Source organism: Bos grunniens, chromosome 17, assembly GCF_055505025.1.
Source record: "Bos grunniens cultivar Pamir isolate PY7600 chromosome 17, Bosgru_T2T1.0, whole genome shotgun sequence".
Lineage (NCBI taxonomy): Eukaryota > Metazoa > Chordata > Mammalia > Artiodactyla > Bovidae > Bos > Bos grunniens.
Window position 1 is genome coordinate 46,770,835 of NC_141181.1, and position 24,261 is coordinate 46,795,095.

Here is a 24,261-nt window from a genome sequence, read left to right on the forward strand (position 1 = left end):
AGGGAAATGGTGGGTGGTCTGCACCCCACTCCTGAGAGGGGCACAGAACTCTTGGTTCCATGGAAAGAGGCTGGGACTAGCAACCTCAGGGCTGGAGGAAGCCTTCTGTCTTGTAGGCAAACTCAGATCCTCTCCATCTTCGGGAAGCAAAAGTGGGTCCTGATTAGGAAAATGTCTCCTCCACCCTCGTACCACCATGATGCAGAGGTTGTCTGGGAAAGAAGTGTCTTTCTGGCCAGTTAGCTTTTTATTTTTCATACCATGTTTTTTTTTTTTTAATTTAAAGAAAATTAAAAAAAAAATTGGCAACATCCTGTGGCTTGTGGGATCTCAGTTCATTGACCAGGGATGGAACCCATGCCCTCAGCAGTGAAAGCTTGAAGTCCTAACCACTGGACCCACCAGGGAATTTCCCAGTTTTTTAGATCATGGTGGTTTGTGTAAGGCAAGTGACTCAAACACAGTGGTCGAGGGTGTATTAGATTTTCCTGATGAGCCTGTTTTGTAAGCCTGTTAATTGGAAAAGCAACAGAAACCATCTCCAGAGACTCTTACCTTTTTGTAAAAAAGACCTGTCGCTGGTGCTTGGTCTCTGCCTAGGCAGGTGGCACTGGGACCCCTCAGAGCTGCAGTCGAGGTCTGTGGGACCTAACATGGGGCTTTCTTCCCAGGAGCTAAATTATTTAGCATCTTTAAATCACACACGATGGGGTTTTCATCTCAGGGAACAAACTGTGTGCATCTGTGTGTGTGTGTGTGTGTGTGTGTGTGTGTGTGTGTCAAGTCCACACACATTTTCCTAATCTGTCACTCTGCCTCGTTGCTAGGTAGCTGGTAGTCTGTGGAAGAGTCTGAACTTCTTGAGGGACGAGGAGGACACATACGTTATTTTCTTTGGATTCTGGAGGTTGGGGCGGGCGGGGGCGCCAGACCAGAGGGTAAAGACCCGAACAGCTTGGGTGGTTCACATAATCGCTTAATTCCCGGCTGCACTTGAGTTTCTTAGCTTTGTGGGGCGCGCGAGGGCAGGTTTTCCGCGGCCGGTAGGTTGCAGGAGGCCCCTGGCAGCCAACAGGGGAGAGCTTGCGTTGTTATTCCACAGACGGAGCATCACCCACTGAACCCCAAGCCCTGCGTGGCTAAGAGAGCTGTGTGGCCTCCATTTCTGTCCTCGCTTTTGGCCACAACTCGGTGGAAAAGACGCTGGCAGGGAGGGGAGAGCCATCTTGATGTGTGTACGTGTGTGTTTAAAACACTGACGTTTCCTGGGCTCTGGGTACCGCTGCATGGCGGTTGGTCCCCCCCCCCCATCTTTTTCTCTTTGGGCCTGCTTGCCTGCCTGCAGAAAACTAATGAATCATTTCTAGCTGAATCCTAGCAGTGCAGACACACCAATGCCCTCTCTCTCTCTCCCCCTCCCTCCCTCCTCCTCTCTGCTCCTTCCCTCCCTCCCCCTTCCCTCTCTGCTCTCTCCCTCTGGCCCCCAGTTTGTAATCTGACACAGCAGACTGCAGTTGTCTCCCGGTGAACCTCCCAGTCTTGGCATTGCTGCTTCTAAGGTAGGCTGAGATTTATTATTATTATTTTTTCTCCTAAAAATAGCTTCTCGTTTGCCTTTTCACCCCTCCGCACGCACCCCGCGCTGCAGCGGCGGCGGTGATCGCTGGGTGATAGCCGGAAACTCTCTGCCTGACAAAGTTTATTTTCCAGCGGTCTGAGGATGCCCTTCAGCACGGGGTCCGGGTACCGCGCGGCTGGCGAAGCTGCCATGGACGCCGGTGCCGGAGAGCCGCGGGGAGAGGCGGACCGTTTCCAGACGATTCCTCCCGCTGATGCGGGATATTGCTGCTTGGTCCCCGTGGTTCTGGTTTCCCAGGGCAGGGCTGACGGTTCTCAGTCACTGTGGGGTTCCCGACACCCCTTCCGCCCCCAGCTTTGCAGAAAAGCCCCTCTGGGCGAAGTTTGACACCACGGCAGGCAATGTCTTTGTAACCCCCAGGTGTGTGAGTTCGGATTGTTTCTCATTTAAGCCTGTTGGGGGCTCCGGATGTGGTCTTCTTTGAGGTTGGGCTGGGGTGAGGAAGGGGTTGTGGGCCAAGGAATAAAAAAATAAAAGAGTTGGTTGTATCATCCCCAGTTTGGCTCAGATCTGAAATGTATGGAGCCAGGGACCTGCACGTTGAGAATTTGTCAATTCATGTCCCATAGACTGACTTGAATAATTTGTTTGTCAAAACAGATGTTCCCGGCAGAATGCGTGCGTGCGCATATGTGTGTGTGTGTGTGGGAGTGTGGGAGTGTGTGTGTGTGTGTGTGTGTGTGCGCACAGGCTGTTCGCTGGGGCAGGCCCTCCCCCGAAAGCCATGTTTTCACCTGGAGACGCAGTGTTTACAGGACGGTCAGCCGGGAGGGAAGTTGGGTTTGGGGGCCAGTGGGGGCGAGGGTGCTGCTTGCTCTCCTGACGCTGAGGCCTTTGTAGAGGCAGGTGCGCTGCTGTCCCCAGGGCGTTCCCACGGGCTGTCCCCAAAAGTCCAGCTGAGGGCTGGGTGGACGCAGCTCAACACTCGGTCATTGGGTCACTGGGCTCGGGGCCACTGGGGGCTTCTGCAGGAACTGGGGACGGGGGCTCTCCAGACCCTTCCACTGGGTTTGCAGTCCCCCCAAGTTCTTAGGATGGCAGGGTGAGCGAGGAGGGGAGGGCCTTGAGGGAAGGGGTCCACCCTGGGCTCTCTCTCTGCATCATCACCTTTTACTAAAATGAGACCCCCACCTCATTAAGGGACAGAAAATGTCCCAGAGAGAGCAGGCGGAGGAAGAAGGGAGTGAGCTGGCTATGAACATGGAAGATGGGATGGAGAGAGAAGGGGGGTGTGGACCACCTCTCCTCACGCCCAGTTTCTGAACCAGGAGTAAAGGAGGTGCCATGGGAGGGGAGCACTTTAAACTTAGCCCGATTGCAAGGTGAACAGTCCCCGGGGGCGTCCCCTCCCCATCCAGACACCCCAGCCCCTCAGCTTTCTCCCAGCCCTGCTGTGGAATCCCCTGTTGTGGCCCGGACCCCTAGCCTGTGAGATTTCGTTATCTTTGAGTGTGATTTGGGCTCCTGTGAAGTTGAAGCCTCCAGGCGAGATGCTTGGGTACCACCCGGGCTTGTGTCTCCGACGCGGGGCTTTGGTGTGGGAGGCAGGCAGGCAGACAGCCCCATCTGCAGTGTGGGGTGACTGGGCTGTGCCCCAGGGCCTACGGCTGCTCTGCTGGCCATATGGCACTGTACCCGGGACACGGAGCAAAGCATTTTGAGGTTATTTCAGGGAAGTGGCTGGCAGCTGATATTTACCACCCTCCCCTTCTGAGAAGATGACAAAGTGGGTCAGGGAAAGGTTGGCGCTGTCAGCGTGCCAGGGGAGTGGGTGGGACTTAAGGGGCTGCCCCCACCCCCACCCCAGTCCCAGGTTTGTGCCCTGCATCTCCCATATCAAACCCAGCTACATCTGAATCCCTGGTGGGGGGAGTCTCAAAGCGTCCCCAGGTGAGGCTGTGTGCCGACTGGGCTGAGAACTAGCAATTAAAAAAAAAGGCAGCAAACCAATTCCACTGATTCTCTCCACTGTGTTTTCCAGTCTCATTTCTCCCTACGTGGTTCGCGTTTGGGAGAACAGCCTGTGCTTAAAGGGCAGGAGGAGGGGCACAGAGCAGCGAGGTTCTTTCCTGAGCTTCTACTTCCAAGCCTCCCTCCTCTGTGTTTTTGGAGTGAAGCTTGAAGTTTTAATTAGCGCCAGGGCTCTCAAATGTTGGGGAGCATCCGAGTCATGGAGGGAGCAGGGTGAGAGCAGTTTCTGAGCAGCGCTGGGGATGGGGTCCAGGGTTTGAATTTCTCAGTTTCTGGTGCTGATGCTTCTGATCCAGGGACCTCATTTTGAGAACTGCTGGGTTAGGGGTCACCCCCAAGGTGGTCAAGCATCTGTGGGAGTTGTCTACCGTGCTCTTGACTTCGGTTGTGAGTATAAACAAAGTGTGATTCTAGCAAAGCCCTGGCCCCTCCGGTGGGTGTAGGCTAGTGTTGGAACTTTGTTCGTAGCAAGGAGACTCCTTTCCTGCATGGCTGGAGCAACTGCTCCCAGTGGTAGGGGAGGTAGAGGATTTAACCGCTGAATTTCCCAGTTGTTTTGGGGTAGCGGGAAGGTTGCAATCTGTGTAGTCCTGGGAACTTGTTTAAGGATGCACCTCCTGCTGTGCTGGTCTATTATGGATGCACTGGAGTGGCTGACCCTGACTGCTCGTAAACTGTTCTTCATTTCTCTGGTTCCTTTTGAATTAGATCATTATACTCTATGAACAGTGTTTCCCCAGCTTCTCTTTGCCTCTGCCTGTCCATTTGAAAAGCTGCCTGATCTTGTTATGGCATCTGCTCCAAGCTCACAATCGCAGAGAAGCAATGGCCTGTTGATGTTGGTGCCACTGCACGGGGTGCCAAGGGTTGGATGAACCTCACTCCACAGTCCCTAATGTGTTATTGTTACAGTCTGCTTTCCCCTTTCCTTCTCTCTGTCTCCCTTCTATCTCTCCCTTGCCCCTCTTCCTGTCTCTTCCCTTTCACCCCAGTCCCTACCTCCTTTATCTTTCCCATCACAGCCAGTCCCTTCAACGCATTTGATATATAACCCTGAATTTGCATCTATGAGAAACATTAGTGCTGCCACATTCCTAGGTTTTCTGATGAACAGAAATTCCATGGTGCTCTGGACCTTGTTCTGTTTCCTGCTTCTCTCATGCAGTCCTGTCCCTTTGCAGTCCCTCTGTGTCACAGTGTGTATTTCTGCTGAGTTACCTCTAACTGCTGTGTGATATTCCGTACAGCTCATGGACCACCTTTTTCTTGCCCATCCCTATCGAGGACACCAGGTTGGCTCCAGAGCCCAGTTGCACAGATGATGTTGCAGCAGCATCCTTGCACATGTGCCTGAGGGTCCTGAGTGAGAATCGTTCTGAGTGCATCTCAGAAGTGGATGGCTGGGGCGGAGGGGATGTGACTACTTTATTTCAGCAAGTTCTTCCGGCTCGCCCTGCAGGGTGCGTTCTCTTTCCCCATGTTCTTGCCAGTACTTAGCACTGTCCAACTTTCTAACGTTTGCAATGAACTTTTCCAGCCCTTGTGTATCCAGTTCTGCCTAAAGCTGTTTGGGAGGGGGCTTTCACAGACACTTCAATTCCAAACTAGTATTTGCGGGCAGCAGCAGAGTTGGGTGGGTTTTCAGGGGACTGGGCTATGTCTCTTCAGAGTCATTTCTTAAGTCTTAGGCAGCCTGCCCTGAGTCTCAGGCCTTATGGGTAACGGCTCTTCCTCTTTGAGAACCAATGTGGTTCTTGGGGGAGTGTCTGGGAGGGTCGTTTGGCTCATCCTTAGAGTGACAAAGAATCTCAAATTAACCCTTGACATTTGAAGCTATGTTTTCAATCACCAAGATCCACTGAGAAGACTCAAAATAAATCATTTCTCATGAGACTTTAAACCCATTCCTGGTAACTGGACCTGTGTGGATCCATATTCATAAGTCAATGATATCATACTAGGGTTTGTTGGGTTATGTGCATGCTCAGTCACTCAGTCATGTCTGACTCTTTGCTACTCCATGGACTGTAGCCCTCCAGGCTCCTCTGTCCATGGGCTTTTCCAGGCAAGAATACTGAAGTGAGTCGCTGTTTCCTCCTCCAGGGGATCTTCCTGACCTAGGAATCAAATCCGTGTCTCCTGTGCTTCCTGCATTGGCAGGTGGATTCTTTACCACTGAACTACCTGGGGAGCCCCTGTTGGGTTGTAGTTAATGTATTATTAATAACGTGTACATGACACGTATATATTAATACGTGTATGAAGTGAAAGTCGCTCATTTGTGTCTAACTCTTTGCAACCCCATGGACTATATAGTCCATGGAATTCTCCAGGCCAGAATACTGGAGTGTAGCCTTTCCCTTCTCCAGGGGATCTTCCCAACCCAAGGATCAAACCCAGATCTCCCACATTGCAGGAGGATTCTTTATCAGCTGAACCACAAGGGAAGCCCAATACATGTATTTAATGCATTAAATGGATACCTGAGAAATAACAATTTAAACCAGCCTTGACATTTCTTAGTTTTTACTGGACCAGGAAGCTCATAAAATGGGAGCGGCTAGGGCTTCTCTGGGAATCTGGATGACTTATTCTTTTTTAAAATGTATTATTGTTTTTTAATTGAAGTATAGTTGATTTACAATGTTGTGTTAATTTCTGCTATATTCTTTTTTTGTTATGGTTTTTCCCAGGATTTTGACTGTAGTTCCTGTGCCCTATAGTAGGACAGTCAGATAACTTGTTCTTAATGTTCACTCACATGGGAAAGAAGTGTCACGACTTCCAGGCCCTGAGAGGCTTCACAGGGACACAGATGGGTGACGTGGCAGAGTCTGTGGCAATTGGGTGTGGGGGAGGTTGTTGAGAAATGGAGGAATCAGGGTGACCTAAGGACATTCATCTGAAATTATCTTATTTGCTGACATTTTTATTGTCTGTTTTTCCATGCAAGTGCTTTGCACATAGTAGGATGTCAATAAATATTTTTTGGAAAGAATGAAGAAAAGTAAAAGTAAAAGTTGTTCAGTCATGTCTGACTCTTTGTGACCCCATGGACAGTCCATGGAATTCTCCAGTCCAGAATACTGGCGTGGGTAGCTATTCCCTTCTCCAGGGGATCTTCCCAACCCAGGGATCAAACTCAGGTCTCCCACATTGCAGGCAGATTCTTTACCAACTGAGCTATCAGGGAAGCCAGGAATGAAGGAAGGGAATGACCTGTAAGAGGCCCCAGGGTGGGATGGGGCAGTAGTAACCTTTGGTCTGGTTACTGGCCTGTGCATTGTCGTCACCACAAGCTCTACAATTATGTGTTCCAGGATGGTTCTGTTCTCTAGAATGAAGCTCCTGGAAGGCAGCAGTTGTGATGTTTATTTTTGTAATCTAGGGATGAAGACAGTGCATTCACTTATTCATTCAGCAAACATTTGAGCCCCTATTAAATATTAAGTAGCATTTTGAGCACAGAGCAGCCAGCAAGATAGCTAAAATCTCTGCTCTTATGGTTGTATGTATGTGTGTGTGTTTGACAAGCAGATGACTGAAAAACAAATGGAGGCAACACCATACAGAAGATTAGAACAGCCTGATGTGAGAGCCTGTGGAGGGGTATCCTCGAAGTTCTCATGGAGGAAGTGACATTTAAGAATCCAGGTATACAGATACAGGTGCAAAGACCCTAAATATGTGAGGGAAGGAACAGTGGTTTCCTTTCTCTTAGATGGCTGTGCAGGAAGTGCCAGCAGGATGTTTTTGGAGCAGGTGGAATGACAGGGGTCTGGAGTCCCGAGGCTTTTACCCGTGGACACTGAGCATGAGCCGTGAGTTCCTACGGGTGTCTGAAACCGGTGGGTGGGGGTAGTTTGCCAGTTCCATCCTCAGGGAATTGGCCACAGGGTTCCCTTTTTCGAGATGCGAAGGTTCCCCTCTCCACGTCCTCTTGTCCCCATCTTGCCCCACCCCACTGCATGCTGCCACCAAGAAAACCTGTTTGTCTCGCCTTTGGTAAAAAAGGCATTTTGAGTGGAGCTTTTGGCTGCTGATCTGGTCAGGGGGAACTTTGGAAAGATTCTCTGTGATGAAATATTCTTGTTGCCAAAACCCAGCACGGATGCTGTGATGACAGAGTTTAGAATTGGTTGCTGCAGTTGGCTCAGCAGAGTTGGTTTCCACTGGGAAGTTATGGATGGTTATTGTTGACTGATTGTTTCTAACACAGAATCACTCCTCATCGCGTTGTTCCACTGTTACTTCGAATTCAGAGATGTAAAGAGGTAATAGGGCCATGGGGTTGTCTGCTTGTTTCTAATGTTTCCCTCCTAACAGCACTCCCCTGCCCCATCCCAGAAGGAGCTCTGGAGTATTAGGAAATCATGTTTGGTTGTTAGCTCCACGTCTTTAAAGAGCTCAGATTTAGGGGCCAAGAATCTGATCTGTGTATCTACCTAGTTACCCAGGACTTGCTCTAGGGGGTTGGGATGCTGGTGAGCTGGGGGCCAGGTTTGGGGCAAGTGACAAGGCTGCCTCTGCTGATGTCAAAACCACACTGACTGTCCCTACACAGCTCACTACATGGGTTCTGCATCTTGAATTTGTTTTTTCAATGACATCTTTAAAAAAATTGTTTTTATTTATTTGTCTGCACTGGGTCTTGGCTGGGGCACGCAGAATCTTTAGTTTATGGCACGTGAACTCTTAGGTGCATCAAGTGGGATCTAGTTCTTGACCAAGGATTGAACCCAGGCCCCCTGCATTGGGAATGAAGAGTCTTAGCCACTGGACCACCAGGGAAGTCCTTCATTTTTTTTAAATTAATTTTTATTGGAGTATAGTTTGCTTTACAATGTTGTATTATAATAGTTTCTACTGTCCAGCAAAGTGAATCAGCTGTATATATACATATATCCCCTCTTTTTGGAATCTCCTTCCCATTTAGGTCACTGAAGAGTAATGAGCAGAGTTCCCTGAGCGATAGGTTCTCATTAGTTATCTGTTTTTTTGTTGTTGCTGTTCAGTCGGCAAGTTGTGTCTGGCTTTTTGCGACCCCGTGGACTGCAACACACCAGGCTCCCCATTCTCTACCATCTCCTGAAGTTTTCTCAAGTTCATGTCCATTGAGTTGGTGATGCTATCTAACCATCTCATCCTCTGCCACCCTCTTCTCCTTCTGCAGAAGTCCCTACTTTTGATTATAAAAGTAATGACTTTTCATTGTGGGAAAGTTAGAAAGTATTAAAAAAAAAAAAAAAGGGAAGAAGAAAATATTGTTGATTCATAATCCTGTCACCCAGAACCAACCATTGTTAATACTGGCATTCTTTCCAGTTTCTTCTCTATGAGGGTTTTTATTTCATTAACTGTTTTGAAGTATGTTTTAAAAATATTTTACATGATAAAGTTGGCATTTCTCTATGATATAGAAAGACACTGCAAAAACATATCTTAGAGTAGCTGTGTAATACTTGAACATGGTTATTCCCAGCTTACTTATCATATAGGACCATTCAGGCTGTTTCAATTTTTCCTTATTATTACAAATAATGGGTGGCCACCCTGGTGGCTCAGATGGTAAAGAATCTGCCTGCAATGCTGGAGACCCAGGTTGGATCCCTGGATTGGGAAGAGCCCTTGGATAAGAAAATGGCTACCCACTCTAGCTTTCTTGCCTGGAGAATCCCCATGGACAGAGGAGCATGGTGGGCTACATTTCGTGTGTGTGTGTGTGTGTGTGTGTGCTCAGTCACTTCAGTTGTGTCCGACTCTTTGCAACCCCATGGACTGTAGCCCACCAGGCTTCTCTGTCCATGGGATTCTCCAGGCAAGAACATTGGAGTGGGTTGCCATGTCCTCCTCCAGGGGATCTTCATGTCCCAGGGATCAAACCTGCATCTCCTGCATTGCATGCAAATTCTTTACCGCTGAGCCGCCTGGGAAGCCCAGCTACAGTTCATGGGGTCTCAAAAGAGTTGGACACGACTGAACAACTTACACACACGTGGTACCCAATTTGCTGTCCTTCTGGGTGACACGCGGGGCTGTCCATTTGTAGTGTCAAGGGATTTTATAGCAGCGTCTCCCATGGCCCAAGGCAGTCCCACAGGAGAGTCTCAAACTAGCTGTCAAGGTAGATTACAACCTCACTTCCCCTTCAAAACCTCCACTTCTCTGGAATTCTCTGGTCATCAAAGTGAATTGTGCCTTCTGCCACTCAGATACCCCATCTTGAGGATTGGGGGTCACTTTGGACTTCTCCTGGCCCACCCACATCCGATTTTGTGGAACCTGTCTGCTTGTGGCTGTGGCCAAATCTCCAGTGCTGGCAAGTGGCTGATACATAGTAGGTGCTCAGGAATGATGAACTGGTGTATGTGACACCCTCCAGGATGGGCTGGGTGCCTTTGTCACCCCCAGACTCTGGACAGTCCTCAAGCCCACCAGCTCTGGGTGGAGTCCCTTCACTCTAGTTCTGGACCACTTTTTTAAATATATATTTTTAAAATGTGGACCATTTTTTAAAGTCTTTATTGAATTTGTTACAACATCGCTTCTGTTTTGTGGGGTTTTTTTTTTTTCTTTAGCCATGAGGTATGTAGGATCTTAGCTCCCCAACCAGGGATTGAACCCTCAACCCCCTCTTTGGAAGGTGAAGTCTTAAGCACTGGACCCCCAGGGAAGTCCCTGGATCATTAAAAAAAATAATTCATTTTTGAGTTTTAATCAATTATGTATTTAGTTTTGACTGTGCTGGGTCTTCATTGCTCGACGTGGGCTTTCTCTAGTTGCAGTGGGCAGGCTTCTTCTTGCAGTGGCTTCTCTCGTTGTGGAGCACAGGCTCTAGGATGTGGAGGTAGTAGTTGCTGCACACGGGTTTATTTGCCATTGGGCATGTGCGATCTTTGTTCCCAGACTAGGGATCAAACCTGTGTCCCCTGCACTGGCAGACGAATTCTCAACCACTGGACCACCAGCGAAGTCCTGGACCAATTTTTTAGGCTGAGAATTAAATAAGGGAGCCTGTGTGAACAGCTCTTGGAACTGTAGATGCAGTAATATGTGTGACACTGACTGGGCATCCCCGTGTGTCCTTGATTTTTACATGCACAACACTGAGGCTTTATGAGGTGGGCTTTGGACATAGTTTAGATCCATTGATCCATTTTACAGATAGCACAATCATCTAAGAGACATGAGGAACTTTTCCAGGGTCTCACACCTGGGGAGGAAGGGTCCAGGTTTTAAATTTGGGTCAACCAAGCTCGGAAGCTGGTGGATACCCACTGTGCAGAATTGCCCTCATGGAAGGAAGTGTGTCTTGTGTGCCGGTGAGTGTGTCTTGAAGGCGGTGGGCATCAGGGAGCCGTGTTGGTGATGGAGGTGGGGAGGGAGCAGGGGCAGACCTCACAGTAGTGGTCAAAGGGCCTCAAATTGATTCTAGGTGAGATTAAAAGCAACCGGAAGGTTCTCAGGGGAGCAGCGTGGTCTGCCTGTTTTCAGCAGGATGCTCTGGCTGCTGTGTGGGGTGGACTGCAGGGCAGAGGTGGATGAGGAGATGGGGAGGGGCTGACACAGCCTACAGGGGATGAGACGATGGGGTCTCAGCTCAGGCCAGGGCATAGCAGTGGCCATGGTGAGAAGAGATCAGATTCAGGACTTGAAGGGGAAAAGAGAATAAATCCATGGGAACAGATCTAGGATACAGCTGAGGATGGAGGAGGAGGTTGGGAGGAGAGACTGCATGGAATGACACACATCTCCATTTCTGGCAGTGGTTCTCAGATCTTTTAAAAAATATGGCTGCCAAAGATGGACATTGGTGGACCCATACAATGGAATACTGTGTGTGCTGTGTGATTAGTCGCTCAGTCATGTCCAACTCTTTGTGACCCTGTAGACTGTATCCCACCAGGCTCCTCTGTCCATGGGGATTTTCCAGGCAAGAATATTGGAGTGGCCTCCTCCAGGGGATCTTCCCAACCCTGGGATCAAACCCAGGTCTCCTGCATTGCAGATGGATTCTTTACCATCTGAGCCACCAGGGAATACTATTCAGCTATAAAAAAGGAGTGACATTCAGATGCATCCCACCCCGTGGATGAACCTCGGGAACAAGATGCTAAGCGAAAAGAGACAAGACATGGAGGATCACCTATTGTATGGTTCTGCCAGCATGAAATTTCCAGGACTGGAAACCCATAGACAGGAAGTAGTTTGGTGGCTGCCCAGGGCTGGAGGACTGGGGAGACTGGGAAATGATAAAGGTGTTGAGTTTCTTTCTGAGGTGATGAAAATGTCCTAAAATGGAGTATGGTGATGATTGCATGTATCTGAGAATATACTAAAATCCATTGATTTGTATACTTTAAATGGATGAGTTGAATGCTACTTAAGTTCCATCTCAATAAATCTGTTTTAAAAATACTGATGTCCCTGCCCCATCCCAGAGCACCTGCTCTAAGAGGCTCAAGTGGGCCCTGAAGGCTGGTCTCAGAGGCTCCAGGGACTGTCGGGTGGCCCCAGGCTCTGGGAGCTGATCTGTTCAGTTCTGGTTCTCTGTGCAACCGTATCCCCCTGCAGAAAGCCTGTTTCTTCCTCTTTCCTTGAGGGAGGGGCGGGGCTCCCTTCATCCTCTGTCATTTCTTCTGGATTTCCTTCAGGGGGTCAGTATTTGGAGGGTGCATGAACCCTCCAGGCCTGGGCATCTCCTCCTGCCCTAGCCCAGCATCCCAGAGCGGGAGGCCTGGGTGTGCACAGTGGCGTGTGCAGAGTCAGAGCTGTGGGCAAGGCGAGGCATTGATGTGGGTGGCATGTGATTCCCGGAGGTCAAAGTCACCCGAGGCTGCTTTCTTGTCTGTAACCAGCTTGTTTTAGCTCTGCTTTTCCTGATCTTAATCAGGAAAGTTGATCTTGTCACTGGAGGATAAATTTGATTACTTTGTGTTTTCTCTATCGTTTCAAAATTTCACAGTTAATTTCTCTTCCATGGAGAGGGGGCGTGGAGGGTACAGCTGGCTGAGGTCAGCTCGACCATCAAAGTGGAGGCTAGGCATAACTGGTCCAGAATATTCCTTCCCCCTCCCCTGGGGTGTGGGATATGTGGGGAGAAGGCTTCCTTTACTCTTTCAGAATACAGTCCTGCCGCACTGGGGACCACTGGTATTTTCTGAATAATTCCTCTATTGAGTAGTGATAAACCATTCAGTTCAGTTCAGTTGCTCAGTCTTGTCCAACTCTTTGTGACCCCATGGACTGCAGCACGCCAGCCCTCCCTGTCCATCATCAACTGCTGGAGTTTACCCAAACTCGTGTCCATTGAGTCGGTGATGCCATCCAGCCATCTCATCCTCTGTACTGATTCATAATTCCACTTGCGATTAGTCTGGAATTCAATCATAACAGCGGTACTAACAATCACTAACCCTATAAGGGGGGAGCTGTCATTCTCTGTGCTTGTGGATGGGGCTTGAGACCAGGGAACAGAAGTCACCTGCCCAGTCTCATGAGGCTGGTGAGTGAAGCAGTCAAGTGCACTGGGGATCGTTGGGCAGAACTCACACCCTAACCATCAGGCCACACTGCCGCCGAGGAGGGTGCTGACCCGTTTCTGCACTCACTTCTCTCCCTATGGCTCCTGCAAGGGGAGTTAATCCCACAAATGGGGCTGGGAAATGACCTTCAGTAGGTGGCACTGGCCATGTTTAAGAGTCTTAAGCCAGATTGGCTAGTTCTTGCCTTAGCTCTCTGATCTTCGGGGTGTGTAATTATGGGTGTGTTTCTTTATATTTTTCTTATAGCTTTTTATTTTATATTGGGGTATAGCCGATTAGCAATGTTGTGATACCTTCAAATGAACAGAGAAGGGACTCAACCATACATATACATGTGTCCATTCTCCCCCCAACTCCCCTCCCATCCAGGCTGCCACGTAACCTTGAGCAGTTTCTTGTGCTATATAGTAGGTCCTTGTTGGTTATCCCTTTAAAATACAGCAGTGTGTACCTGTCCATCCCAAATTTCCCAAGCATCCGTTCCCCCATCCTTCCCACCCCCTGCCTTGGGCAACTGTAAGTTTGTTCTCTGACATGCAATGGGTGTATTTCTTAACCTCTCTGTGCCTCGTTTTCCTATCTATAGAGCAATGTCATCTATCTCTTTCTCAAAGGATTGAGCTAATACAAGTAAACTGCTCAGTACCCAGTAAGCACTCAGTACATATTTTAGCTCTTACCATTATTCTCATTCAGATGGGGAGGCTGTAGATGGGGTGTTTTGAGGATTAAATGAGTTGAATGATGTGAAACATTCAGGACAGGGCCTGGCAGACAGTGAGGGCTCTACACATGCTAGTTAGTATTATCACTGCTATGGTTCTCAGATCCCAAACAGACCAGACAGTAAAATGACAATGGAATGAATAGGATGAGATAAACAAGACAGGATCCCACCTGATACATGAATGGGGACCTTCTCCTCACACCCCGTGCTCCGGGTGGGAGGTTGTCCCTGAAAGCCTTACTTCCGCTCAGCTGACTGATGGCAGAGCTGACCCCCTGCACCAGCCCGTCCTTCACTGGTGCCCTCATCCAGCACAGGATGAAAACATCACATTCTCCCTGCTCTCAGTGACTTGAATGTTTGAGCAGCCATTTACATCTTTCTGATGGGTAATCTGCATAAACAGCCACATGGAGATGAGGCTCGGCTCTCATCTGGCTCCATTATGAAATCCTCGCTGCCATGTTGGCCTGGGTGTGTGTTGGATGCTCAGTCATGTCCTCTTTGACACCGCATGGACTGTAGCCTGCCAGGCTCCTCTGTCCATGGGATTGTCCAGGCAGGAATACTGGCACGGGATCCATTCCCATCTCCAGGGGATCTTTCCCACCCAGGGATCAAACCCGGGTCTCCCTCCTTGCAGGCAGATTCTTCATCGCCTGAGCTACCAGGGAAGCCTGTCGACTTGGGTAAGGGCTAAAGCCCAGACCTGCTGGGTTATTTCAGGTCAAAATCAGATTTGATGTAGGGACTCCCCAGTTCTGATCTGTTTCAAGAGCCTCAAGCAAAGGTGCTTTCACTGGCTCTTTGAAGTTTGTTTTGACTTGAGTCTCCTGGGCAGTGAAGCCTAGATTTTTAAATAGATGCTTCTGCAGTTTATTTATTTTTCTTTTCTTATGAGCAGAGCTGCCTAAACCATGTGGGAAGGAGAGACTTGTGCAGGGAATGGCATCGTGCAGTCCTGCTCGGGGTGTAGGGGCTGTGATGGGCTCGGCCTCTCTCTGTTTGGCTTTTGCGCACTGCATCTGGGAAGATGCTCAGTTGGAGCTCGGCCCCACTGTCTGGGCAGACAGGACATTTCTGCAGCGCGGGGAGCCTGAGGCTCTTTCCTTCTGCCCTGCACAGGGACCTGGAGGGCTATAGAAGAAAGGGAGAGGGAGAAACAGTGGCGGGGAGGGGGGGGGCTCGAACACAGTAGATAAAGCAGCAGACACATTCACTGATATTTCACCAGACAGGAGCACATCAGAAACAGGTGTGCTGGGACTTCCCTGGTGGTCCAGTGGTTAGGACTCTGTGCTTTCACTGCAGGGGATATGGGTTCGATCCCTGGTCAGGGAACTAAGCTCCCACATGCCTTGCAATGCAACAAAAAATAATAATAAAAATACTTTATTAAAAAAAGAAACAGGGGTACCCCTGGGGGTTAATGGGTGCACCTGGCCCATGGGACAGCTGTGTCTCCTCTTGACCACCCTCACCCCCAGGATAGTTCTGTGACTCACAATCTCTGGAGAAACAAATGGGGGAAACAGAACTCTTTTCATCCCAGAAGTAAATACATACAGAAAGGCTTGGATTGGGTGCCCCAGGATCCCTGGGTTCTGGACCATGTTTTGCAATGAACGGGTTGGTCACCTCACTGCCTAGCTTTGGTCTTCATGGTTCCAAAGTGCAGATAGTAATCTCATGCTGTAACTGAAACTGGGGTCTGGCTGGTTGCCACTCAAAAGCCAATAAAAGGCCCAGGTTGGTGGAGATGAAACTTTGCTTTATTTTGGATGTTCGAAACCAGGGTGGGGTTGGGAGGGCAGACTCCTGTCCAAAGGCTGATTCCCCCCACCCCTACTGACCACTAGTGGGCAAGAGCTTTTATAGACGGAGGGAGGGGGCTCCATGAGAAACAGCACAGTCAGCTCTGACAGCCGTCTTGAAATTGGTCATCAGTGGTCTGACCAGCATCATCTTGATTGTTTTCAGTACAGTTAGTCTTCAGATCCAGGGTCAGCTTGTTTCAATTTCTTGAGGGCTGGTCTCAAAATTGTGGCCACTTATGTCATGGCCTCAGTCTAGTCATCATGTAGTTAACTTCTTTCACTTGGGGGGGGTTTTCAGTATTGACAAGATGGCTCACAGGATATGGCTTAGACTATTATCTACAGCCCTTGAGAAGGAACAAAAGGTCCTTGACTATGTTTAATGACTAACTGCTGCTGCTGCTGCTAAATTGCTTCAGTCGTGTCCGACTCTGTGTGACCCCATAGATGGCAGCCCACCAGGCTCTGCCTTCCCTGGGATTCTCCAGGCAAGAACACTGGAGTGGGTTGCCATTTCCTTCTCCATTGCGTGAAAGTGAAAAGTGAAAGTGAAGTCGCTCAGTTGCGTCCGACTCGTAGCAACCCCATGGACTGCAGCCTACCAGGCTCCTCCATCCATGGGATTTTCTAGGCAAGAGTACTGGAGTGGCTTGCCATTGCCTTCTCCGTTAATGACTAAAAAATTATTATTTAGTCCTGTTGGGCAGCTTTCCTTTGTTTCTCCATTTTTCAGTTCTCTGATTAAACTTATTCTTTGGCCAAAGTTTTTCCAGAGACTAAAAGCAGGCAGAGGACCTGGGGTGGGGGGCAAGGACCATAGAGTCCTGCTCGTTCCAGCACCACTGTTTCCCAAACTCGGGTCATGCAGGCATCACCTCCCAACCTGGTGCATGTGTGTTGTGAGTGGTGGTGTTTTACTTGCTCCTTTATGTCTTCAGCGGGGTGATGTTCCCCCTCCATAAGGCCAGCTTTGTGATTTCTTTTTGCCCCAGTTGTCCAAACCTACGCCATTACTGACTTAATATCTGTTTTCAGTGGACTCATTTTCCTTTTTAAAGACATCTATGGAGGCTAAAAATAAACAAATGCAATTTTATGTGATTATTGTAAATGAAATCTTTATATCATGTTAGATGAAGCAGGACTAAAAATGAAACGAGTAAAGATAAGAGATGTCTAATTGGTCCTAAACATCTTCTCCTGCCTGCCTGGGCTCGGCTCCTGAGGTGCCCTCTCTGTTGAGGGGGGTTTTGTGAGTGGAGCTTTCGAAAGGTGTTGAAGACAGTCTGGTCCTGATCGATACTTCCTCCTGCAGGAACTCATGTAAGAGAACAGATAATGAATTAATGTCATTTAATGCTGCCCCTGAATAATAATAATACTAAACAAAGAACACTGTAACAGCTGACAGTGACATTCAGCTCTCTCTGTGTGCCAAGAAATGTTGTAAACACTTTGCAGGTTTTAGCACATTAAATCTTCAAGGGAGGGACTTCCCTGGTGGGTCCAATGGTGAAGCATTTGCCTTTCAATTCAGGGAATGTGAGTTCAATCCCTGATCCGGCAACTAACATCCCACATGTGTGTCGGACATGACTCTTTGTGACCCCATGGACTGTGGCCTGCCAGGTTCCTCTGTCCATGGGATTCTCTAGGCAAGGATACTGGAGTGGGTTGCCATTTCCTTCTTCAGGGTATCTTCCCCACAGAAAGATCTAACGCACATCTCTTAAGTCTCCTGCATTGGCAGGTGGATCTTCACCAGCTGAGCCACTGGAGAAACCCCCCTGACCTGACCCCTCGCTGGAGGGCAACTAAGCCCATGCGATGCAACTATTGAGACCGTGCACCCCAACTAGAGAGTCTGTATGCCCCAACAGAAATCCCATGTGCTGCAACTAAGACCCGACACAGCCAAATTAAAGAAAAAAAATAGATGAAGCAAAAGACAAACAGACAAATTATTAAAAACAAAACAAAACCAACTTTCTAGCAGCCCTACAAGGTTGTAGCATATGCTCAATCACTTCAGTCGTGTCCGAATCTTTGCAACCCTTGGACGGTAGGGTCCATACTGGAGTGGGTTGCCATGCCCTCCTCCAGGGGGTCTTCCCAACCCAGGAATCAAACCTGCGTCTCTTAAGTCTCCCGCACTGGCAGGCAGGTTCTTTACCACTAGCGCCACCTGGGAAGTCCCTGTGGGCTGACTGTGGCCCCAGAAGATGCATCTGAATCCTAAGCTCTGGAATTCTGACTATTGCCTGAAAGACTGGAAGAGCAAATATCATTTACAGGGCAAAGGATAGGATCACACTAAGGACCTTGAGAGGAGGAGCTTATTATCCTGGATCATCTAGTGGGCCCTGGATGCAACTGCATGCACAGACACAGAGCAGGAGGCCATGTGACCATGGGGCAGAGACTGGAGGGATGTGGCCAGAAGCCAAGGAAGCCTGGAGGCGCTAGAAAGTGGATGGAGTAGAAAGAGTCCTCCCCTCAAGCCCCAGAGACCTTGGTTTCAGACTTCGGCCCTCAGATCTGTTATTGTGTGCAGTCGCTCAGTCATGTCTGATTTCTGCGACACCAGCCCACCAGGGAGAATGAATTTCTGATGTTATCAGCCACATGGTTTGCTGTAATTTGTTACTGCAGCCATGGGAAACTCACACAGTGGGCATGACTGCTATCACTGTTGTGTGGATGAAGAAACTAAGCTACAGAGAGGTGGAGTAATTAGCCTGAGATCACACAGCCAGGAAGTGGCAAAGCTGGCATTTGAACCAGGGTGATTGGACTGGAGAGTATGGGAATCTTGGAACTTCCCAGAGGCTTCACACTGCTCACTGGCAGGCCTGCCCCACTTTGGGAAAACTGGGGACAGGCGGGCAGACTCATCAGCAGAAATTATTTAGAAAGCATGTCAAAACATGGGAAGCAGACTTCTCTGTGTTCCAGTGATTGAGACTCTGTGCTTCCACTGCAGAGAGTGTGGGTTTGATCCCTGGTCTGGGAACTACGATCCCACATGCCTCATGGTTATGTGTATGTTAGTTGCTCGGTCGTGTCCAACTCTTTGCGACCCCATGGACTGTAGCCCGCCAGGTTTCTCTGTTTATGGGATTTCCCAGGCAAGAATACTGGAGTGGGTTGCCATCTCCTTCTCCAGGGGATCTTCCCAACCCAGGGACTGAACCTGGGTCTCCTGTGGCTCCTGCAGTGCAGGCAGATTCTTTACCATCTAAGCCACCAGGGATGCTCATGGTGGGGCCAAATAAATAAAACTTTGACCGAGGACCTGCAGAGGCGATTTCCCCTCACCCCTGCTCCTGGTGGCTCAGCCCTCCTTGCAGTCCTTGTCAGGGCCCTCTCCTGGGTCTTGGTGCCAGGGGAGGGTCAGTGCATTGGCCCCACACGCACTCTCCAGAGGTCCCTGGACCTCCAAGCACCACTTCATAGGAGAGAGCTCCAGCTGGGGCATTTGGACACAGAAAGGAGATGTTTAAGGGAGACTTCATTGATGTTCTCCAGAATACAACAAAAGTGGAGCCGCCTGCCTCACCAGCCTGTGATGGACCCAGTGTGTCCTAGAGGGACGCCTCCTTGGTGGCCTGGCCCCCGGCCTCTGCCCTGTGCTGAGTGACCTGAGGTTCCTCCTGTTGTTTCCTCCCTTCTACCCTCACCTGCCTCTTCATTTCCTACAGCATTTCTTCTCTGCTGTTCTATTACGGGGTGCTATTTTATTTTTCTTTCTTCTCCCCTAGGGATCTCCGTTTAAACACACACACACCAAAATACTCCACTGATTAGATTTGTTGAATCTTAGAATGTGGAAAGTCAACGTGAGCCCAGAGCAGGCTGCAGGCGGCAGCTTGTGGGTGAAAAGCTGATCGGGGTCAGGAGGGGGCAGCCCGGTCACGTGAGGGCTAATGCCTCTCAGATCCTGATTACCCATTACCGGGGAGCTGACCCGGCGCCCTGCCCAGAGCCAGGTGGGCAGACCCCAGGCTGGGGCTGAGTTGGGAGGGGGACCACCATCCTCAAGCCACTGTGGTTCAGGAGAGGATGCTGGATGGCAAAAGGCATGTCCACGCTTTTAAAAAATGATGATCACTTACCCTTTCTCCCTGAATTCTAAAGGTAATTTTCAAACACTGATGGTAGCCCATCATTTTCTTATTAGCAAATTGAGGCTTCTCGGGCAGCCAGTGTAATAACTGAAGATGACCCTCACATACTGGGCAGCGAGGGGCACCTGCTTGATGATAAGTGGTGACTGTAAAAGGCAGATGAAATAGGAAATAGATGGTGAGCATCCAATCCCGGGTTAACTGGCTCCCCTGGTGGTCCCGGGTCCGACATTCTGGCACCTGCAGCAATTATTTTAGGATTCGAGACCAACAATCCAGCCTGCGCCCACTGAGGTGACCCAGTGACCTGCATGCTTTATGGAAAAGATCCTATTATCATGAACTTCTCAGGGCACCTAAAATGTAACAGCATTTACCGAAATGAGCAAATTACTGGAAATCATAGTCTTGTCGTCTTGGCCCAGGAATGAAGGAGAAGAAATAAATGATGCTGATGCTGTTAACATACAGAGCATCCTCTGTGAAACTCTCTGAGTTTTTAATTTTTTATTGAATTTTCACAGCCTTATATTATGAATGCCGCTTTTAAGGATGGGCTTTATTGGATGAGGCTCAAGAATTTAAGTAACTTGTTCAAAGTCACAGTTTGTAACAGGGTGGGTGGGGTTGGGCAAGATTCTATTCTGTATAATCTGATTCTAGAGCCTTATCTCTTAACCAGTGTGCAGTGGTTCTTATTAGAATAGATTAATAGCTGAAAAGAAATTCTTTAAATTCCCGTAGGGTAAGTGTAAAAGTGTTAGTCGCTCAGTCATGTCCGACTCTTTGTGACCCCATGTATTATAGCCCACCAGGCTCCTCTGTCCATGGAATTTCCCAGGCAAGAATACTGGAGTGGGTTGCCATTCTCTTCTCCAGGGGATCTTCCCAACCCAGGGATTGAACCCCGGTCTCCTGCATTGCAGGCAGATTCTTTCCCATCTGAGCCACCAGGGAAAGGAAGGACAAATACACATGTTCCCTCCTTCCCTCCCTCCTTCTTTCTCTCTGTCTCTCTGTCACACACACACCATTTCCACCTATTTTCTCTTTCAACTCTCTCTCTTTTAAAAAAAATATATTTATTTTTTTGCTGCATCAGGTCTTAGTTATGTGGGATCTTTCACTGCAGTGCACTGAGTCTCTAGCTGTGGCATGAGGGCTCCAGAGTGAGTGGGCTCAGTAGCTGTTGTGCGAGGACTTAATTACTCTGTGGCATGTGGGATCTTAGTTCCCAGACCAGAGATTGAACCCATGTACCCTGCATTGCAAGGCAGATTCTCAACCACTGGACCACCAAGGAAGTCCTTCCTCCAGCTCCTGGATAACTAAGTGACTATATCATTATTGACTTTGGCAAAGTCAAAATCATTTCCAAGCGTTCAGCTCTAAGTTCCATTTTTCTCCCTACTCTTATGCAAATAGTCAATCCCATTCTTTTGTTAAGAAGAGTAGTTTGGTTAACTGGAACTCTGGAAATTTCTTGCACTGGATTATTGACTGAAATCAGCTGGATCCAGGAGCAGTGCTGTTGGGTAACCTCTTCCATGCTGTTATTTGGTGTGGGGGTGGGGGGCCCTTTGCAGCAATGCTCTTTTCTATACCTCCTGACCCCCCTCAAGTGCATGTATGAGGGTCGAATGGACACCCAGCAGGGTTGAGGGGTGTATGCCAGCTTTCTCCCCCTTGTCCAGAACTGTGGCGGAGGTGGGCGGGTAGGCTGCAACAGCTTTGTCCCACTTCTTTGATTGTAAGGTCCTGTGCATGCCTGCATGTGTGCTAAATCACTTCAGTCATGCCTGACTCTGCAACTCTATGGACTGTAGCCTGCCAGGCTCCTCTGTCCATGGGATTCCATTCCCTACATCTGCATCTCTCTTCCTGCCCTGCAAATAGGTTCATCATTACCGTTTTTCTAAATTCTGTATACACGCGTTAATATGTGATACTTGTATTTTTTCTCTTTCTTACTTCACTCTGTGTAACCGGCTCTAGGTTCGTCCACTTCAGTTCAAATTTTTGAGACAAAAAATTTATAAAAGAGCCAACTTTGGACTTTTGTGGCTTCGGAACAATAGCCAGTGAGGTTGACTTCATGAATCTCCCTTCTAGAGGGGAACAGGGTTCTCTGGTGAAGGGCCACGGAGAGGGCAGAGGGCCAGCACATTTGGGGTGATGAATGGGGTGGATGAAAGACTCACTGGTCACGTGGACAAGTGAAAGAATGCATTGGATGAGTGTGGAGAGAGGTTCCGCTGCTGTAATGAGATCCAAAAGAAATGGGTTAAAGGTACATGCTCTTGGTTGAGTAATAGTCCACGTCAGGGGCTCCACAGGATTCTGCTGTGGAGAAACCCAGGTTCCTGCTGTCTTGTAGCTCTGCTCTGGCTTCCACTGTTTGATCCAAATGTTTTATCACTGCAAACTCATCCTGGATGGCAGGAACGGAGTTGAGGTGAAGGTGAGGGTATACACCTTCCTGGGGGGACCGCCCAGGGTCGCCACATGGCTTCTTTTACATCTCGTGGGTAAGACTTAGTGACTTGGCCATGCCTGACTTCCCAGGCTGGGAAAGGTTAAGTCACTCCCTGGGCAGCCATCTGTCCAGCTGCAGCATCCTGTTCATGTGTATGAGGGGAGAATGGATACTAACGACCACTGGGAGTCTCCACCATAGTACAGAACTTGGCTTTAGGTGCTAGATTTGAGGATGATGGAGCCTTCGGACTTCCCGATGGCCTTCTCTTTGAACGACCAGCTTGATGGTGGAATGAAATGGCACCACCATCACTAAATGTTAGACTGGTGTGCTTGTGCATCATTTTCCAGGTCCTGAAGATGGTGTTGTACTTCCACAGTCTGACATATTTGAAGCGAAACTCACATTCTTTTGTGAAGCCAAGGTGATAGAGCAGAAGGCTGCTTCTGAGCCCTGGTTGGCTCTGCAAGTCTCCACATCCCCTTGCTGGCCACACCTGGCCTTCTTTATGCATATACATTCCCCCCTCCAACCCCAGATCCTCCAGCTAATTTAGCCCTAGAACCAGAGCTGTGGATGTTACCAGAAGCTTTTGAGCAGCAACTCAGGAGGGAGCTGTCAGCTGCACGGGTGGCAGAGTTGAGGGACAGAAGGAGGGTTTCATTATCACATGAGGTGTAGAGACGAACAGGGAAATGTCCTTCACACCTCGAACTCCGAAACAGGAAATGTATTCTCCTTTAAAACCAAAGGTGGTGCTAGTGGTAAAGAATTTGTCTGCCAATGCAGGAGATGCAAGAGATGCTAGTTTGATCCTTGGATTGGGAAGATCCCCTGGAGTAGGAAGTGGCAACCCACTCCAGTATTCTTGCCTGGAAAATTCTGTGGACAGAGGAGCCTGGTGGGCTATAGTCCATGGGATCGCAAAGAGTCAGACACAACTGAGTGACTGAGTACGGTTACTGTTTAAAACCAAAAGCAAATACCTCCCAAGTGGAGTCGTGCAGGTCTCTGGTCTTTGGAGAAGCTCAGGTGTGAACAGGTATTTGCTACCGACAGAAGAATGGGATGGAGAACGTGTCATCTGAGGGTCAGAGCACAGAGAGAGGGGAGCTCGGGGCAGAGAAAGCCTTGGAAAAGAACTGGTGTGTGAAAGGGCTTTGGATTTTTTTTTTAATTGAAACTCTAATTAGAAACCTATCTGTTGTTGTTGTTCTGTCGATAAGTCGTGTTCAACGCTTTGCAACCCCATGGACTGCAGCACAGCAGGCTTCCTGGTCCTTCACTAAGCTGAACTCACATCCACTGAGTCAGTGATGCCATCCAACCATCTCATCCTCTGTTGTCCCCTTCTCCTCTTGCCCTCAATCTTTCCTAGATCAGGGTCTTTTCCAATGAGTCAGCTCTTCCCATCAGGTGGCCAAAGTATTGGAGTTTCAGCATTAGTCCTTCAGATGAATATTCAGGGTTGATTTCCTTTAGGATTGACTGGTTCAATCTCCTTGCTTTCCAAGGGACTCTCAAGAGTCTTCTCCAGAAAACTGTAGACCCATCATAAGCTCCTTCGGTAACTTTTAGTTCAGAAAACTCTCCTGGTTGAAGACATTTTAAAAAGTGACAGAAGCGCAAAGATGGGAGTCTAGAAAGAGTCTTATGAGCATCGTTTCTTTGCTCCTCTGCACCAGGGCCCCAGATGAGGCCAGTTCCCATGCAGTTGGCTGATGCCTTGTCAGATCCTTCTCCTGGGAAGCCTAGAATGCACTTTCCCCTGGATCTTGGAGGATCTCTGATGCTGCTTTCCTTATTTAGATATAGGCGGGGACTCTTACCAGAAGTTCAGCCAGGTCTACTACTGGGCTACTACTGGAATCTGCACTTTTGATGTCATCTTCAGAAGAGGCCACACGATTTTCTTTAGCATCAGCTTCTCTACAGTCACATTTATTGCTTTACTGG

General features: G+C 48.9%; 1 protein-coding gene across 9 annotated transcripts in view; it reads left to right on the top strand.

Annotated features, from left to right (window-relative positions):
* Positions 1–1,230: 1,230 nt before the first annotated feature.
* RIMBP2 (RIMS binding protein 2) overlaps positions 1,231–24,261 on the top strand; it is a 307,137-nt gene continuing 284,106 nt past the window's right edge. For 8 of the 9 annotated variants that reach the window (XR_015144419.1, XM_086347255.1, XM_086347257.1 and 5 more), the window contains exon 1: positions 1,436–1,559. The gene's annotated coding sequence lies outside the window, so the exon portion shown is untranslated. Of the gene's footprint in view, positions 1,560–24,261 lie in introns of all 9 variants that reach the window. The other variant, XR_015144420.1, reaches the window with a different exon arrangement.